Source organism: Lycium barbarum, chromosome 7 (assembly GCF_019175385.1).
Source record: "Lycium barbarum isolate Lr01 chromosome 7, ASM1917538v2, whole genome shotgun sequence".
Lineage (NCBI taxonomy): Eukaryota > Viridiplantae > Streptophyta > Magnoliopsida > Solanales > Solanaceae > Lycium > Lycium barbarum.
This window is the reverse complement of record NC_083343.1, coordinates 6,035,402-6,054,911: the sequence shown is the minus strand read 5'-3', so window position 1 is coordinate 6,054,911 and position 19,510 is coordinate 6,035,402. Positions and strand designations below refer to the sequence as shown.

Below are 19,510 nucleotides of genomic sequence, written 5' to 3'. Positions count from 1 at the left end.
TCAAATACTTCCAATTTCCCCGGAATTGAGGCTCAGATCTGTTTTAAGCTAAGGCATAACAGAGAGTCCAACGACGCCATGGCTGCAAAAACCACCAGAAACTCTGGGGTCATGCCCCGCCAAGATACGGGTCGGATAATCTGAAATACCCGACTAATAAGCTCAGAAGGGAGACAACAATAATCCTTTTAGAACAGTAGGGGGACAAATTTGATCCTGTTCCCGTGAAGCAATCCACTAGGTAGGGGTAAGGTCTGTGTATTACACTGGGTATGTTGTTCCATGAAACAAACACAGAAATCATCATCGCCTCTTTTTAGCCGCCAATTATACTCACCAACACCACCAGCGGCATTAAATGCTCCAGCGAAGGAACAAAAGAAAGAAGGAAAGAAACAGAAAGATGCATGGCATTAGCATACAACATGGAAGGGCATGGAAACCCTTTAAGTTTCAACACAAATATTGTACAAACTCCAAATGCATGCTGATCAATACTCCCACTGAGGGAATACAATCAAATCTCTCTATTACAGAGCCATTTGTCTAAGTATTTTTTAGCTGTCATAGTAAAATGTTGTTATTGAGAATAAGGGTTATACAAATGTCTGAATGTATATGCAACAGATAGCTAATTTTTGAGACCGCTCTTCAATCCGAAAGAGCAAAGAGATCATGGGCTAATGCAGAGAGAGGCACCCTTTCAACAAAAAAACCTTAAACTCTCCGTAGCCTCATTCTCTCCCATCTGAGATTTTTGCCAGTCAAGAGATCGTAACTGAACAAGGTCAGCAGCTGAATTGGCTGGAGTTCAGTCAAATAATCCCATTTTCTCGGAAATTGAGGCTCAGATCTGTGTTATAGCTCAGGTAAAGAGAGATCTGCAACGCCATGGCTGCAAAAACCACCAGAAAATCTGGAGTCCTACCCCGCCAAGATACGGGTCGGATAATCTCAAGATGCCCGATTAATAAGCTCAGAAGGGAATGAAAGCATCATAGAATTCATCACCGCCTCTTTTTAGCCGCCGATTATACTCACCACCACTACCGGCAGCATTAAATGCTTGTGACAGCACAAAATGCTTGTGACAGCATAAAAGAAAGAAAGAAACAGAAAGATGCATGGTTTTAGCATACAGCATGGAAGGGCATGGAAACCCTTTTAAGTTTCACCACAAATATTGTCCAAGCTCCAAATGCATATTGATTGATACTCCATCTGAAAGAGAATACAAAAGGGAGTACAATTAAATTTCTCTATAACATCGCCATTTGCCTAGATATATTTTAGTTAGAACAGTCAGACCTCTCTATAACGACATGCGCATATAACAACACCTTTCTATAATAGCCAAGTTTTTTCATGTTATTTTACCTCTGCCACAATCATCTTTATAAGAGTACGCTCTTTGTAAAATTACCCTTCTATAACAGCTATCTTCTTATAAGAGTACGCTCTCCCATCTTCTTATAAAAGTACGCTCTCCCATCCGAGCTTTTGCTTTGTTCATTTCTCTGCAACTACATATCCATTTCCCAAAACAACATAGAGATATTGGGGCTTTGAGGCTCAGTTCTGTTTTAAAGCTCGGGCAAAATGAGAGTCCAGCAACGCCATGGCTGCAAAAACCACCAGAAAAATCTGGGGGCATGCCCTGCCAAGATACGGGTCAGATCATCTCAAATGCCCAATTAAAAAGCTCAGAAGGGAATGAAAAAATTGACAAAATCATCATCGCCTCTTTCAAGCCATCAATTATATTCACCACCATCACTTCCACCGGCAGCACTGAATGCTCCGGCGGAAGCATAGTGCATCGAAGATTCAAATGATCCTATTTGTACAAATTTCCCTATGGTGAAATGTTGTTGCAGAACATGACTGATACAGAGAGATAGAACTGTATATATGCAACAGATAACTATTTTTTGAGACCGCTTCATAATCAAAAAGAGCGAAAGAAAGAAAGGGCTGTTGAAGTTCTTACAGTGATGAGAAATCATAGGCTGATGCAGAGCGAGGCAACCACCCTTTCAACAAAAATCCTCAAACTCTTCGTAGCCTCATTCTCTCCCTTCTGAGCTTTTGCTTTGTTGCATGAAGAGAACAGGCAAAAGGGCTTGTAAGTCTTAAATGAAGAGAAAGAAATTTCATTTTCACATTTTGTTTTCCAAAGGGTGATTACTGCTTAGCACGTTGTTAGAAACGGCATCAGGGCGAGTCTAAGTTATAATTATTAAAAGATGGAGATAAATAATTAAAAGCTAAGAAAAGATAAAAATACCTGCACGATTTCGTATGGAGTAAAACTTGAAGTCCACCCTTGTTGAACGGATCTTGAACTTTCGAAGTGGAGTTGATAATTCTAACTTGATATTTGTGTTGTTTTGAAGTAAATGTTATTTGAAATTGTTAGGATCAGTATCTGACGGCTAAATTAAAATTAGTGATCATTTAGGGTCTATTTACATTGAATTCTGAATCAAAATGATTGATGATATAAAAAAAAAAAAAAAAAAAAATGTATACAACAAAGCCTGTCATTAAACAAAAAAAAAACAAATATCATGAAAGATGTTATTAGAAAATGTATACAACAAAGCCTGTCATTAAGGGAAAAATAAGACGTTCATGTCGAATTCTTTTTATATTATCTTTTTTTGGAAATTTCATATGGACAACAATGTTGTTATTACCTTTAAAGTTTAAATTAGTGTGGACATGAAGGCATCAAGACTCGAGACCATGCCATTTGTTGGTACTTTTTTCATGCAAACCCAATTATCCCACATTGTTGAAAATCAAATCAGTTTAAGATTGAAAGCAATAACTGAATTTTTAGATCAATTCAAGAAAGCTTCTAAAAGATACTGTTTCAGTGATCAAACTGAAGTAAAACTTAGGTAAGGAGGCTCAGATTTTCGCCTATTTAATCAAAGAGCAGAGCTAAAACGGCCATGGCTACAAAGATCGGCTGCCGTGAGAAGGGACTACAAGAAACTTATTATTTCTCATCCTCCTTCACAGACCTTCCAGGTTGTCTTTGCCAAGCCAGGCCTTGGAATTAACTCCAATATTTCAGTCTTTTTAAGATAATCTTCATAGCCTCAGAACTTTTGGATTCTCAAGATACAAAAAAGGGCATCAAATTGAGGATGAAAGCATGACATGACAATACCCGTTTCGCCATGAGAATTTCTCCTTTTTTCCGGAAATGTTTTTCACTTTATTTGAAAATCAGCATTTGGCCATGAAAATTCCAAATACAACTTAATTTGGAAAACACCTAAAACCCTGTTTTCACTTTCAGTACATTCAAACAACCAAATATTCTTTGCAAAAACTATAATCAAACACAACTCATTTTCAACTCCAACTTCAAAATTTCAAAAAAGAAGTGAAAAATATTTGGTTTTCATGGCCCAACACCTACTTATATAATTATATTAAAAAGCACAGGTAAGGTCTGTCATGTTAGATGATTACATTAAGTCCAGTGTTCACTAGGGTCAGTTAAAAATGCAGGGAACATCTATTGTTAGAAAAGTCCCAAAAATATTGAAAGTTGGATGAAATGGATCCATATGGAGCTGAAGGGATAATGCAGATTCAGATTCCTATAGCTGACCCCTACTTGTTTGGGATTGAATGATAGTTTTTATTGTACTCGTGCTAAGAGCTGGAAATGAACATGTAAAATGAAAGTACCTCCGAACCAGGAACAGAAATCTACCAAATTGTGGAAGGAACTGAGAGTTACACAGAAATGAGTCACAGATTTGTCTAAACTATCAGAAGAAGGGCTAATCTGTCGTGGCAGCAAAGGGCAGAAGTTTTGTGAGAATAGAAAATAAAACCAACTCACAAGTTCCCTCAAAATTTTCCAAACGAATATAAAAATCAGCTCAAATGTCTGAGATTTCAAAATTCAAGCTTACTGGATAAGATTGCCACAGCTTCATTCACTAAGTTCCGGGTTTTAGAGCGGAATGGACACTAAGAGTCATATAGGCAACGCCAACTACTTGGGGTAAGAGCATTGTTGACAAATTTTTATCATCATCAACAACATTATCATTTCCTGATGCAAGAGCCGTTGATAAAAAAGAAAACAAAGAATTGATAGGCAATCAAACTTCAGAGAAACCGAGCAACCACCAAAAATGAAGGAACGGCCTCATTCTTTCACCAAAAATGAAATGTTCCACCAATCACAGCCAATCTGAGCTACCACACCAAGATGCAGTGTTTTCAGCTCAGGAGAAGATTATATCTGATTCAACTTCGATAGATGCCAAAATCTTGATCGCCTCATTGCTTATAAATAGAGAGTAAGAACAGAAGAAAACTATAAGGTCATAGGTATTTTCACCATAAAGTGGCTTTTATAATCGAAAAAATTTCACTTGAGTTGTAACTGACAGCAAAGGACAGTGAGGGTTACCTCGGTAAAAGAGTTTGCAGATAAATAGATTGGACCAACTACACGTCATCCCAAGCAAGTTGGGAATGGTATGAGTCCATCTATATCCATTTCCAAACTAGCAGAAGTTTTTTTAAAAAGCACATAAATTTTGAGGCTCAGATCTGTGTTTAAGCTCAGGCAAGAAGAGAGTCCAACAACGCCATGGCTGCGAAAACCACCCGAAACTCTGGGAGCATGCCCTGCCAAGACAAGGGTCGGATAATCTCAAATGCCTGATTAGTATACTAGGAAGGGAATAAAGATTTACCAAATCATCATCGCCCTTCAAGCCGTCAATTATACTGACCACTTGCATAACTTGTCTCCAGAGGAGACAGATCCAGGATTAAGTTTATGCATTCTAGAGTCTAGACCATAACTTTGCACAGGCGGATCCAGGATTTTGTATATAGATTATTTATACATATTAACCAACAACATACCCAGTGTGATCCCACGAGTGGGGTCTGGCGAGTGTGGAGTGTACGCACACCTTACCCCTACTTTGCGAGGTAGAGAGGTTGTTTCTGATAGACCCTCAGCTCAATAAAAGCGTTTATCAAAGACAGAGAGGACGTGTAGCTCAGATCTGTGTTAAGCTCGAGCAAAAAGAGAATCCGGTGACGCCATGGCCGCAATAACCACCAGAAACTCTAGGGCATGCCCCGCCAGGTCGGATAAATCTCAAATGTCTGATTGATAAGCTCATACGGGTATAAAAGATTTACAAAATCATCATCGCCTCTTTGAAGCCGTCAATTATACTCAGCACCGCCTACATAACTCTAACCAGTCTTTAACCAAACGAACCAACAACAACAACATACCCAGTGAAATCCCACAAAGTGGGGTCTGGGGAGGGTAGAGTGTATGCAGACCTTACCCCTACTTGGGAGGTAGAGAGGCTGTTTCTGGTAGACCCTCAGCATAAGGAAATATAATATATTTTCCAAGCTGACATAGAGAAAGTGTGGCTCAGATCTGTGTTAAGCTCGAGCAAACAAAGAGTCCGACAATGCCATGGCTGCAAGAACAAGCAGAAAATCTGGGAGCATGCCCTGCCAAGATACGGGTCAGGTAATCTCAAATGCCCGATTAATCAGTTCAAAAGGGGACAAAAATTTGACACAATCATCATCGCCTCTTTCAAGCCATTGATTATACTCACCGCTTCAATAGCCACAACTGGAACAATTCAATGCTCTGGCGAAAGCACTGAGAAAGAAAGAGAGAGAGAGAGAGAGAGAGAGAGAGAGAGAATGGATGGTATAGCATAGCATGGAAGGGTATGAAACCCTTAATAGTGCTCCCTCAGTAAGATTGATAAAAGCATTGTTGGGATTCTTACAGTAGTGGAGAAATCATTGGCTAATGAGAATAGAGGCAACCACCCTTTCAACAGAAATCCTAAACTCCCTGTAGCCTCATTCTTTCCCTTCTCAGATTTTGCTATGTTCATCTCCCCAAAGGTTATTGAGAAAATTTAACAAAGAAGAGTCAAAGGCCCCGTAAATCATATACAGTAGTACCCTGAAGCCTTGATACACATCTTGTACGTATATAATCTTTCAGGATGGAGTCATAACAAAATATATTTTGTAGAAACAGCGTGAGCTAGCCACTTTGTTTTTACAGAGAACTTAACTGAAAAGACCCATAAAAGTCTGCAATTCATGGGTAATATCTTTCCATAATCCAAACAACAACAACAACATCAACAACGCTAATGGCTGAATTTTCAACAATCACCATAAATTGTATTTACCTAAGGCAAAAGGAGAGTCCAATGACGCCATGCTGCCAAAAAAAAAACCCAGAGAATCTGGGGCATGCCACACCAACATACGGGTCGGATAATCTCAAATGCCCGATTGATAAGCTCATAAGGGTATCAATGATTCTCTTCTGAGTTTTTGCTTTGGTCATCTTTCTGACCTTCTGTTTATATAGTGCCCTCAAGCCTATAGATAATTACATACCCATTTTAAAAAGCACAGAGAAACTGAGGCTCAGATCTGTGTTAAGTTCGGGCAAAGATAGAGTCAGGCTACGCCATGGCTGCAAAAACCACCAGAAAAATCTGCGGGGGATGCCCTGCCAAGATACGGGTCGGATTATCTCAAATGCCCGACTCATAGGCTAAGAGGGAATGACAAAATCATCATCGCCTCTATTAAGCATTGACTATGCTCACCACCACCATGGCAACTTTGAATGCTCCGGTGGGAGCATTAAAAGAAAAGGAAAAGATAAAGAGGATGCATGGTATTAGCATAGCATGACAGTGTCCAAATAGGGTGCCCCCTGAAATTCTTAATAATGCCTGCTTTGGTCCAAATAAAACTCAGATCTGCGTTAACCTCTGGCAACAAGAGAGTCCAACGCCGCTATAGCTGCAAAAACCACCAGAAAAAACAGGGCATGCCCCGCCAAGATACAGGTCGGATAATCACAAATACCCGGTTAATCAACACATAAGTGATTTGAAATTGACAAAAATAATCATCGCCTCATTCAAGCCGCCCGATTATAGTTACCAGCACCATTTCCACCAGCTCCAACGGCAACACTAAATGCTCCGGCAGAACAACAACAACAGACCCTGTAAAGTCCCACAAGTGGGTGTGGGGTGAGTGGGGTGTACACAGACCTTACCCCTACCGTTGTGGGGTAGAGGGGCTGTTTCAGATAGACCCTCGGCTCAAGAAAATAGTTTTTAAGAAGGGCATGGAAACCCTTTGAAACAATATGTAACCAACAATCGAAGAGCTGTTCCTAGTATACACCCTCTGTTAAAATTGATAAAAGGGTTATTGAGTTTCTTACAGCAATGTAGAAATCATTGGCAATACAGATAGAGGCAAACCACCCGTTCAATGGAAATCCCTAAACTCTCCGTAGCCTCATTTTTTTCCCTTCTGAGCTTTTGCTTTGTTCATTTCTCTAACCTTTTGTTTACCTAAACTGACAGAGAAAGTAAGGCTCAGATCTGTGGTAAGCTCGGGCAAAAAGAGAGTCCAGCAACGCCATGGCTGCAAACCACCAGAAAATCCGATGGCATGCCCCGCCAAGGTATGGGTCGGATAACCTCAAATGCCCAATTAATTAGCTTAGAAGGGAATTAATAATTAACAAAATCATCATCGCCTCTTTCAAGCCGTCCGATTATACTCACCAGCTCCACCGGCAACATTGAATGCTCCGGCAGAAGCATTAAAAAGGAGTTGAAGGGCATTCAAACCCTCTGAAACAATAAATAACAACCTTCCAAACAGCTATTAATTAAAGACAACCACAAAATAAGGGCAAAAGTGCAAATGACCAGTAAAATTGATTAAAGGGTTGTTGGGTTTCTCACAGTAGTGGAGAAATCATTGGCTAAATGATGAGAGAGGCAACCACCCTTTCAATGAAAATCCCTAAACTCTCTGTAGCCTCATTCTTTCGCCCAAATGAGCTTTTGCTTTGTTCATTTCCCTAACCTTTTATTTCCCATAATGACATTGTTGAAGTGAGGCTCAGATCTGTGTTTAAGCTTGGGCAAAAAGAGAGTCCAACCACGCCATGGCTGCAAAAACCACCAGAAGAACTGGGAGCATGCCCCGCCAAGATACAGGTCTGATAACCTCAAATGCCCGTTAATCAGCTCATAAGGGAATTAAAAATTAACAAAAATCATCATCACCTCTTTCATTGTCGAACTCTTTGATCTTCACTCTGCTTTTCTTCTGCATCTTTGAGGAAAGACTGCATGAAGAGCAGCTCATTTCTCAGCCACTGCACATTCTCTCTCAGACTTGACCGCAGGTTAACTTCCCGTATGAGGAAATCCTCCAGTTTTTGAATTGCATATGACACAAAGGCATCAGCCATTTTCAAGAGTCTTGATATTTAGTATACTCAGAGCTGGAAAAAAAGGGGCTGTATGGGAAAGCTGGAGAAAGAGAAACAGTAGATATAAAACTAAGATCAAGTTGAAGAAACTGTAGCCATTGATTGTGAGTTTGATAAGAGATGAATACTGTTTTTGTCTTAATGAATTGAGTGTTTAAGATGGTCCATTAATAATGTGATTAAAGCATAAAAAATCCGACAGATGAACATGGGGCTTGTGGAAAAATATATGTGGGGAAAAGTTAAAAGTAACAATAATAGGTGTTGTACAACGGTCCACCACCTAATAATTCTGTTTGGACAATATGGGGATACAACAACAACAACAACAACCCAGTGAAATCCCACATCGTGGGGTCTGGGGAGGGTAGAGTGTACGCAGACCTTACTCCTACCAAGGTAGGACGGCTCTTTCCGAAAGACCCTCGGACAATATGGGGATAGTGATAAAGAAAAGTTAGAGCAATGAAAGTGAAATGTGTACCATTTGACACATTCAGAAAAAAGAAATATACGATAAAGATGGTATTGATGATAAGAGTTGAGGTAATGGTAAAGCTATCAGGAAATCATTGATCAGTTGGCATTGCTCTAGTTGTTAAATACGTTTCAAGGGCAAACTGTGCCATTTCTTCTTTAAAGAGGCGATGATGATTTTTGTCAATTTTATTCCCTTCGGAGCTGATTAATTGGGCATTTGAGATAATCCGACCCGTATCTTGGCGGGGCATGCTTCCAAACTTTCTGGTAGTTTTTGCAGCCATGGTGTTGTTGGACTCTCTTGTTGCCCAAGCTTAACACAAATCTGAGCCTCACTTTCTCTATATGGGTCACTACCCAGTGTAATCCCACAATAGTGGGGTCTGGGGAGGGTAAGATGTACGCAGCCTTACCCCTACCTGGGTAAGGTCTGTGTACGCTCTAATCACGTTGGGTATGTTGTTGTATTACTCCCTCCATTAAAATTGATAAAAAGGTTGTTGGGTTTCTCACAAGGATTGGAGAAATCATTGGCTGTATGCAGAGAGAGGCAACGACCCTTTCAATGAAAAATCCCTGAACTCTCAGTAGCCTCATTCTTTCCCTTCTGATTGGTTTGTTCATTTCCCTAAGGGTTTATTTACATAGTATCCGGAAGATGTTAATAATACTCCCTCAGTCAAAATTGACAAAAAGTTTGTCGTTGTTGGGGTTCTTACAGTAGTGGAGTCCGGTAAATTGAGGCTCAGACCTGTGTTTCAGCTCAGGCAAAAAGCGAGACCAACCATGCCATGACTGCTAGAACCACCAGAAAATCTGGAAGCATGCCCCGCCAAGATACGGGTCGGACCATCTCAAATACCTGATTAATAAGCTCAGACTGAAAGATCGACAAAACGGAAAAGGGTCAAATATACCCCTGTACTATCAGAAATAGTTTAAAGTGAGGCTCAGACCTGTGTTAAGCTCGGGCAACAAGAGAGTTCAACCACGCCATGGCTGCAAAAACCACCACAAAATCTGGGAGCATGCCCCGCCAAGATACGGGACCTCACATACCCGATTAATCAGCTCAGAAGGGAATAAAAATTGACAAATATCATCATCGCCTCTTTAAAGAAGAAATTACACCGTTTGCCCTTCAAACGATATGTACCAATCATTCAAGCAGAAGCTGCTAATAATATACTCCCTCCGTTAAAATTGATAAAAGGGTTGTTGGATTTCTTACAGTAATGGAGAAATCACTGGCTGATGCAGAGAGAAGCAACCACCCTTTCAATGAAAAATCCTCAACTCTCTGTAGCCTCATTCTTTCGCTTCTGAATTTTTGCTTTATCCATTTCCCTAACCTTTTGTTTCCCTGAACTGACAGAGAAAGTGAAGCTCAGATCTGTGATAGCTTGGCCAAAAAGAGAGTCCGGCGACACCATGGCTGCAAAAACTACCAGAAAGTCTGGGAGCATGCCCCGCCAAGAAACGGGTGGGATCATCTCAAATGCCTAATTAATCAGCTCAGAAGGAAGTTAAAATTGACAAAATCATCATCGCCTCTTTCAAGACACCGATTATACTCACCGCCGCCATTTCCACCGGTAACATTGAATGCTCCTGCAGAAGCATTAAAAAGAGAAGAAAAAAGAAGAGTTGAAGGGCATATATTTGAACGATATGTAAGAACAATGAAGAATTGCCCTTCAAATGGTATGGTCTTTAATTTTTGCCCTTCAAATGCCAAACGAGCTGTTAATAATAAAACTCCCTCCAATAAAATGACAAAAGGGTTGTTGGGATTTTTACAGTAATGGAGAAATGAAAATCCTCATTTCTTTTTTGATAAGGACAGACAATTGATCGACTCTGCTGGGATCGAACCCAGAATCTCTGATTTTGTAGACCAGAGAAATGAAAATCATCATTTTTCTGAAGCCTCATTCTTTAACTTCTGAGTTTTTAGTTTGTTCATTTCCCTAAACTGACAGAGAAAGTGAGGCTCAGATCTGTGTTAAGCTCGGGCAACAAGAGACTCCAACAATACAATGGCTGCAAAAACAACCAGAAGATCTGGGAGCATGCCCCGCCAAGTTACGGGTCGGATAATCTCATATACCTGTTTAATAAGCTTAGACGGAAAGATTGACAAAACGGAAAAGGGTCAAATATACCCCTGTACTATCAGAAATAGTTTAAAGTGAGGCTCAGATGTATTAAGCTCAGGCAACAAGAGAGTCAAACGCAGCTATGGCTGCAAAAACCACCAGAAAATCTGACGGCATGCCCCGCCAAGAAACGGGTTGGATCATCTCAAATACCCGATTAATAAGCTCAGCCTGAAAGACAGACAAAATCATAAGCCCTCAACTATACTCAGTAGCACCTGCATAACGTGTCTCTAACTGCTTAAAAGCTATTTTAGCTTAAAAGCACCTAAAATAAGCCAATCCAAACAGGCTCCAAACCAAACGAACTCTAAAAATGAACTATTTCCCAAAATGACGAGAGTAAATGAGGCTCAGATCTGTGTATAACACGGGCAAAAAGAGAGTCCAACAACGCCATGGTTGCAAAAACCACCAGAAAGTCTGGGAGCATGCCCCGCCAAGATACGGGTCGGATTATCTCAAATGCCCGATTAATCAGCTCAGAAGGGAATTAAAAATTGACAAAAATCATCATCGCCTCTTTCAAGCCACCGATTATACTCACTGCCGTTTCCACCAGCTCCACCGGCAGCATTCAATGCTCCGGCGGAAGCATTAAAGAAAAAAGAAAAAAAGAGTTGAAGGGCATAGAAACCCTTTGAACAGTATGCCACAACTAACGACAATGAAGAAATTGCAAATGGAATTGTCTCCACAACTAACGACAATGAAGAAATTGCAAATGGAATTGTCTTTAATTTTTGCACTTCAAATGCCAAACGAGCTATTAATAATAATACTCCCAGCTTTAAAATTGATAAAAGGGCTGTTGGGATTCTTACAGTAATGGAGAAATCATTGGTTAAATGCAGAGAGAGGCAACCACCCTTTCAATGAAAATCCTCATTTCTCTGTAGCCTCATTCTTTCCCTTCTGAGCGTTTTGCTTTGTTCATTTCCCTAACCTTTTGTTTCTCAAAATGACATAGTTAAAGTGAGGCTCAGATCTATGTTAAGCTCAGGCAAAAAGTGACGCTCAGATCTATGTTAAGCTCAGGCAAAAAGAGTCCAACCACGCCATGGCCGTAAAAACCACCAGAAAATCTGGAGCCACGCCCCGCCAAGATACAGGTCGGATAAACCTCAAATGCCCGGTTAATCGGCTCAGAAGGGAATAAAAATTTACAAAAATCATCATCGCCTCTTTTGAGCCGCCGAGTATACTCACCCCCACCGCTTCCACCACTCCCACTCATTTTCCATCAAAACATTTTCCTTCATACCAAACACCCTAAATATTATTATTTTTTAAATCCAAGCTGACATACAAAAATTGAGGCTCAGACCGGTGTTAAGGTTGGGCAAAAAGAGAGTCCAACCACACCACCAACATACCCAGTAGAGTCTAACCACACCATGGCTGCAAAAACCACCAGAAAATCTGGGAGCATGCCCCGCCAAGATACGGGTCGGATAACCTCAAATGCCCAATTAACCAGCTCAAAAGGTTATAAACATTGTCAAAAATCATTGGCCTCTTTCAAGCAGTCAATATACTCAACAGCACCTGCATAACTTGTCTCCAAAACCAAACGAACCCTAAGTAATAATTTTCCCAACTGATATAGAGAAAAGTTGAGACTCAGATCTGTGGTAGGCTCTGGCAAAAAGAGAGTTCAACCATGCCATGGCTGCAAAAACTACCAGAAAAAACGGGGCATGCCCTGCTAAGACACAGGTCGGATTATCTCAAATACCCGATTAATTAGCTCAGAAGGGATTTAAAATTGACAAAATCATCATCGCCTCTTTCAAGCCATCGATAATACTCAACCCCACCACTTCCACCACCCCCACTTATTTTCCATAAGAACAATTTCTATCGTACCAAACACACCCTAAATATTATTTAAAAAAAACAAAAAAAAGAAGCTGGATAGAGAAAAATTTAGGCTCAGATTTAAACTCGCACAAAAAGAGAGTCCAACCACGCCATGGCTGCAAAACCCACCAGATACTCTGGGAGCATGCCCTGCCAGGATACGGATCGGATTATCTCAAATACCAATTAATCAGCTCAGACTGAAAGATTAACAAAATCATAATCCCTCCATTATGCTCATCAGCACCAGCATAACCTGTCTCTAAGTGCTTAAAAGCTATTTTGACTTAAAAACACCAAAAATAAGCCAATCCAAACAGGCTCTAAACCAAAGAAGCCCAAAAATAAAATATTTCCGAAAATGACAGAGAAAGTGACGCTCAGATCTGTGTTAAGCTCAAGCAACAAGAGAAAGTCCAACGAGGCCATGGCTGCAAAAACCACCAGAAAATCTGGGAGAATTCCCAGTCAAGATACGGGTCGGATCATCTCACATGCCCGATTAATAGGGAAAATTACGCTCTGTCTATATTTGAAAATATTAACGCCATGTAGCCCATACTTTGAGTTTGTTACCGGATTTAGCTCATATTTGTGTATAAAGACCTTTTATACACTTTTTTACAAGGTTGATACTGTGTATAATGCTTTCCCCAGGTATAATGTTGTATATTGGGCTACGTGGCATAATAATATATGTTGGGCAGTATATTCTTGAAAATTTCCCCGAAAGCACAGACTGAAAGATCGACAAAATCATAAGCCGTAAATCATACTAACCAGCACTTACATAACTTGTCCCTAAACCAAATAAACCCTAAAAATAAAATATTTCCCAAAATGACAGAGAAAGGGAGGCTCAGATCTGTGTTTAAGCTCAGGCATAACAGAGAGTCCAACCCCGCCATGGCTGCAAAAACCACCAGGAAAACCGGGTCATGCCCCGCCAAGATACGGGCCGGATTATCTCAAATGCCAGATTAATCAAAGCTAAGACTGAAAGATTAAGAAAATTATAAGCCGTCAATTATACTCACCACTCACCAGCACCTGCATAACTTGTCTCTAAACCAAGCAAACCCAAAGGACCCGTTTGGCCATGAGAAGTATTCACATTTTTCTGAAGAAAATTTTCGCTTCATTTGACAATTAACGTTTGCCATGAAAACCTGAAGCTGTATTAGGAACTTGGAAAACACCTAAAACCTTGTTTTCACTTTTGGCACTTTCAGTATATTCAAACAACCAAATATTCTTTGCAAAACTATAATAAAAAACAACTCCAACTTCAAAAATTTCAAATGAAGTGAAAAATATTTGGTTTCTATCGCCAAACACCTAATAAAATATTTCCAAAAATGACAGTGAAAGTGAGGCTCAGATCTTATTTAACTATTTATGCTCAGGCATAACAGAGAATCCTACAATGCCATGGCTGCAAAAAACCACAGATAAACCAGGTCATGCCCCGCAAAAATACGGGTCGGGTCATCTCAAATACCCAATTAATCAGCTCAGAAGGGTATTAATCATTTACAAAATCATCATTGCCTCTTTCAAGCCGTCCGATTATACTTATTTGTGAGAGTACAGGGACAAATCCAACTCATTTCCGTTTAATTAAAGACCAGCACAAAATAGGGCCTAAAGTGCAAATGACTTGGTTAATAATAATACTCCCTCCGTTAAAATTGATAAAAAGGGTTGTTGGATTTCTCACAGGTGATGGAGAAATCATTGGCTAAATGCAGACAGAGAGAGGCAACCACCCTTTCAATGAAAAATCCTTAGAACCCTCTGCAACCTCATTCTTTCCCTTCTGAACTTTTTGCTTTGTTTATTTCCTGCCCTTTTGTTTATATAGTGAGGCTCAGATCTGGTTCGGGTAACAAGAGAGTCCAACAACGCCATGGCTGCAAAAACCACCAGAAAATCTGAAAGAATGCCCCGTCAAGATACGGGTCGGATTATCTAAAATGCCCGATTAATCAGCACAGAAAGGATTTAAAAATTGACAAAATCATCATCGCCTCTTTCAAGCCACTGATTATACTCACCAGGCACCAGCACCATTTCCACCAGCTCCACCGGCAGCATTCAATGCTCCGGAGGAAGCATTAAAAAAAGAAAAGGAAAAAAAAAATAGAAACCCTTTGAACGATATGTAACAACAATGAAGAAATTGCACAGATTGCCCTTCAAATGAGTTGAACTTTAATTTTTGCATTACAAATGCCAAACAAGCTGCTTATAATACTCCCTCTGTTAAAATTGATAAAAGGGCTGTTGGGATTCTTACAGTAATGGAGGAATCATTGACTGATGCAGGAGAGGCAACCACTCAAATCCCTGTAGCCTCATTCTTTCCTGTGGTTCATTATTGTATTCATTTCAAATGGTATGGTCTTTAATTTTTGCACTTCAAATGCCAAACGAGCTGTGAATACCCTCCGTTAAAATTGATAAGAGGGTTGTTGGGATTCTTACAAATGGAGAAATGAAAGTCCTCATTTCTTTTTTGATAAGGATAGACAATTGATCAACTCTGCTAGGGATCGAACCCAGAATCTCTGGTTTCATATACCAGAGAAATGAAAATCCTCATTTCTATGTAGCCTCATTCTTTAACTTCTGAGTTTTTAGTTTGTCCATTTCCCTATCAGAAAATCTGGGGGCATGCCCCGCCAAGATACAGGTCGGATCATCTCAAATACCCAGATTAATAAGCTCAGACGGAAAGATTGACAAAACCGGAAAGGGTCAATTATACCCCTGCACTATCAGAAATAGTTAGCGAGGCTCAGATCTGTATTAAGCTCGGGCAACAAGAGAGTCCAACACCGCCATGGCTGCAAAAACCACCAGAAAATCTGACGGCATGCCCCGCCAAGAACCTGGTCGAATCATCTCAAATACCCGATTAATATGCTCAGACTGAAAGATTGACAAAATCATAAGCCCACAATTATACTAACCAGCACCTGCAAAACTTGTCTCTAAGTGCTTTTTTTTTTTTATCATGTCATGGGAACCTGCAGCCGCTACCCTTTGGATGCGCACTGGGTAAACCCAGCTCCTGTGCAATAGCTCGCAAACCACACAGGAGAGGTAACCCGCACTAGGCAAGCCTCGTGCAACGAGCTCGACCCAGAAGGCAATCTCCTGCTATCGTAGGCAAGGGGTTTCGAACCTGAGACCTCCATTATGAAACCCCCATGCTCAACCAACTGAGCCACCCTTGCGGGTAACTTGTCTCTAAGTGCTTAAAAGCCATTTTAGCTTAAAACCACCTACAATAAGCCAATCCAAACAGGCTAAAACAAACGAACCCTAAATAATATTTCATCAACTGATATAGAGAAAGTTACTCCCTCCGTTAAAATTGATTAAAAGGATGTTGGGATTCTTAGAGTAATGGAGAAATCATTGGCTAAATGCAGAGGGAGGCAACCACCTTTCAATGAAAATCCTTAAACTATCTGAAGACTCATTCTTTCCCTTCTGAGCTTTTTGCTTTGTTCATAAGCCATCAATTATACTCACCGGCACTTGCATGCGATACTATACAATACAATACTGTACATTATGAAACCATGGGTAACGACCATCCAAACAGAGTGTAAGTGCTTAAAAGCTATTTTGGCTTAAAAGCACCTAAAATAAGCCAATCCAAACACGCTGTAAACCAAAAGAACCCTAAAAGTAAAATATATTTCCCAAAATGATAGAGAAAATGAGGCTCAGATCTTTGTTTAGCTCAGGCAAAAAGAGAGTCCCAACAACACCACGGCTGCAAAAACCACCAGGATAAACCGGGTCATGCCCTGCCAAGATACGGGTCGGGTCATCTCAAATACCCGAATTAATCAGCTCAGAAGGGAATTAGTAATATTTTACAAAATCATCATCGCCTCTTTGAAGCAATATGTAACAACCATCCAAACTGGCTGTTAAATAAAGACCAGCACAAAATAGAGGCAGAAGTGCTAATAATATACTACTCCCTCCGTTATAATTTCATAAAAAGGGCTGTTGGGATAGCCTCATTCTTTCCCTTCTATGCATTTTGCTTTGTTCATTTCCCTAAGGTTATATTTATATAGTATCCGGAAGCTGTTAATAATACTCCTTTCGTCAAAAATGACAAATTTTGTCGCTGCCAGGTTCTTACAATAATGGAGTTAAGGCTCAGATCTGTGTTTAAGCTCAGGCAAAAAGCGGGACCAACCACGCCATGGCTGCAAAAACCACCAGAAACCTGGGAGCATGCCCCGCCAAGATACAGGTCGGATCATCTCAAATACCAGATAAATAAACTTACATGCTATTATACAATAGCATACAGTCAAACCAAACTATAAAAATGTAATTAAACCACAACAAACGATATAGTGTATCCAAACATTGTGTTCACTAATATAGTACAATACAGCACCATACTATACCATACCATACTGTACATTAATGAACCACTGGAAACAACCATCCAAACAGAGTGTAAATATATATAAAAGAATTCCAAGACGAATAGAGAAAAATTGAGGCCCAGATCTGTGTTAAGCTCGGGCAAAAAGAGAAGTCCAACCACGCCATGGCTGCAAAAACCATCAGCAAATCTGACAGCATGCCCCGCCAAGATACGGGTCGGATTATCTCAAATGCCCGATTAATCAGCTCAGAAAGGATTTAAAAATTGACAAAATCATCATCGCCTCTTTCAAGCCACCAATTATACTCACCAGGCACCAGCACCACTTCCACCAGCATTCAATGCTCCAGCGGAAGCATTAAAAAAAGAAAAGACAAAAAAAAAATAGAAACCCTTTGAACGATATGTAACAAAATGAAGAAATTGGACGGATTGCCCTTCAAAGGAGCTGAACTTTAATTTTTGCATTTCAAATGCCAAACAAGCTGTTTATAATACTCCCTGTGTTAAAATTGATAAAAGGGCTGTTGGGAGTCTTATAGTAATGGTGGAATCATTGGCTAATGCAAAGAGAGGCAACCACCCTTTCAACAAAAATCCTCAAATCCCTGTAGCCTCATTCTTACCCTTATGAGCTTTTGCTTTGTTCATTCAATGAACTTTTGTTTATATAGTACCCTGAAGCAGTAAATAGTACTCCCTCCGGTAGAATTGACAAAAGGGTAGTTGGGTTTCTTACAGTAATGGAGTCCGGTAAAGTGAGGCTCAGATCTGCGTTAAGCTCGAGCAAAAAGAGAGTCCCAACAACGCCATGGCCGCAAAACCAGGTCATGCCCTGCCAAGATACGGGTCGGGTCAACTCAAATACCCAATTAATCAGCTAAGAAGTGAATTAAAAATTGACAAAATCATCATCGCCTCTTTCAAGCCGTCCAATTATACTTATTTATCAGAGTGTGTCGGCAAATCTGACCCTTTTCTGTTTAAATAGACCAGCACAAAATAGGGGCAAAAGTGCAAATGAGTTGAGGGCATAGAAACCCTTTGAAATCATATATAACAACCATCCAAACAAGCTGTTAGACCAGCACAAAATAGGGTTAAAAGTGCTAATGACCTTTTAATGATATATACTCCCTTTGTCAAAATTGATCAACAAGGGTTGTTGGGATTCTTACAGTGAAATGGAGAAATCATTGGCTGACTGCAGAGAGAGACAACCACCTCATTCTTTCCCTTCTGAGCTTTTTGCTTTATAAACTGTTGTTTCCCAAAATGACATAGTTAAAGTGAGGCTCAGATCAGTGTTAAGCTCGGGCAAAAAGAGAGCCCAACCACGCCATGGCTGCAAAAACCACCAGAAAATCTGAAGCCCCGCCCCGCCCAGATACACGTCGGATAATGGTCATTTCCTGCCCTTTTGTTTATATAGTGAGGCTCAGATCTGTGTTTAAGCTCAGGCATAACAGAGAGTCCAACAATGCCAAGGTTGCAAAAACCACCAGAAAATCTGAGATCATGCCCCGCCAAGATACGGGTCGGATTATCTCAAAGGCCCGATTAACCAGCTCAGAAAGGATTTAAAAAATGACAAAATCATCGCCTCTTTCAAGCCACCGATTATACTCACCAGGCACCAGCACCACTTCCATGAGTTCCACCAGCTCCACCGGCAGCATTCAATGCTCCGGCGGAAGCATTAAAAAAAGAAAAGAAAAAAAAATAGAAACCCTTTGAACGATATGTACCAACAACGAAGAAATTGAACGGATTGCCCTTCAAATGAGCTGAACTTTAATTTTTGCATTTCAAATGCCAAACAAGCTGTTCATATTCTTACAGTAATGGAGAAATCATTAGCTGATGCAGGGAGAGGCAACCACCCTTTAAACAAAAATCCTCAAATCCTGTAGCCTCATTCTTTCCCGTGGTTCACTATTGTATCGTTTTCAAATGGTATGGTCTTTAATTTCTGCACTTCAAATGCCACACGAGCTGTTAATATAATACTCCCTCCGTTAAAATTGATAAAAGGGTTGTTGGGATTCTTACAGTAATGGAGAAATGAAAGTCCTCATTTCTTTTTTTGATAAGGATAGACAATTGATCGACTCTGCTGTGATCGAACCCAGAATCTCTGGTTTTGTAGACCAGAGAAATGAAAATCCCAGTTCTCTGTAGCCTCATTCTTTAACTTCTGAGTTTTTCATTTGTCCA

At 40.2% G+C, this 19,510-nt stretch overlaps 1 long non-coding RNA gene across 4 annotated transcripts; it reads right to left on the bottom strand.

Annotated features, from left to right (window-relative positions):
• Positions 1-392: 392 nt before the first annotated feature.
• LOC132603011 (uncharacterized) lies at positions 393-16,936 on the bottom strand. 4 transcript variants are annotated; one of them, XR_009567952.1, is made up of 4 exons: positions 2,288-16,936; positions 1,991-2,187; positions 1,378-1,657; positions 393-1,221 (listed from the first exon to the last, which is right to left on the bottom strand). It is a non-coding gene; the product is annotated as an uncharacterized LOC132603011 (long non-coding RNA). The 4 variants fall into 4 exon arrangements; XR_009567951.1 differs by having other exon boundaries at positions 1,991-2,091; positions 2,288-16,931; XR_009567949.1 differs by lacking the exon at positions 1,378-1,657 and having other exon boundaries at positions 2,288-16,932.
• Between the last annotated feature and the right edge of the window lie 2,574 nt (positions 16,937-19,510).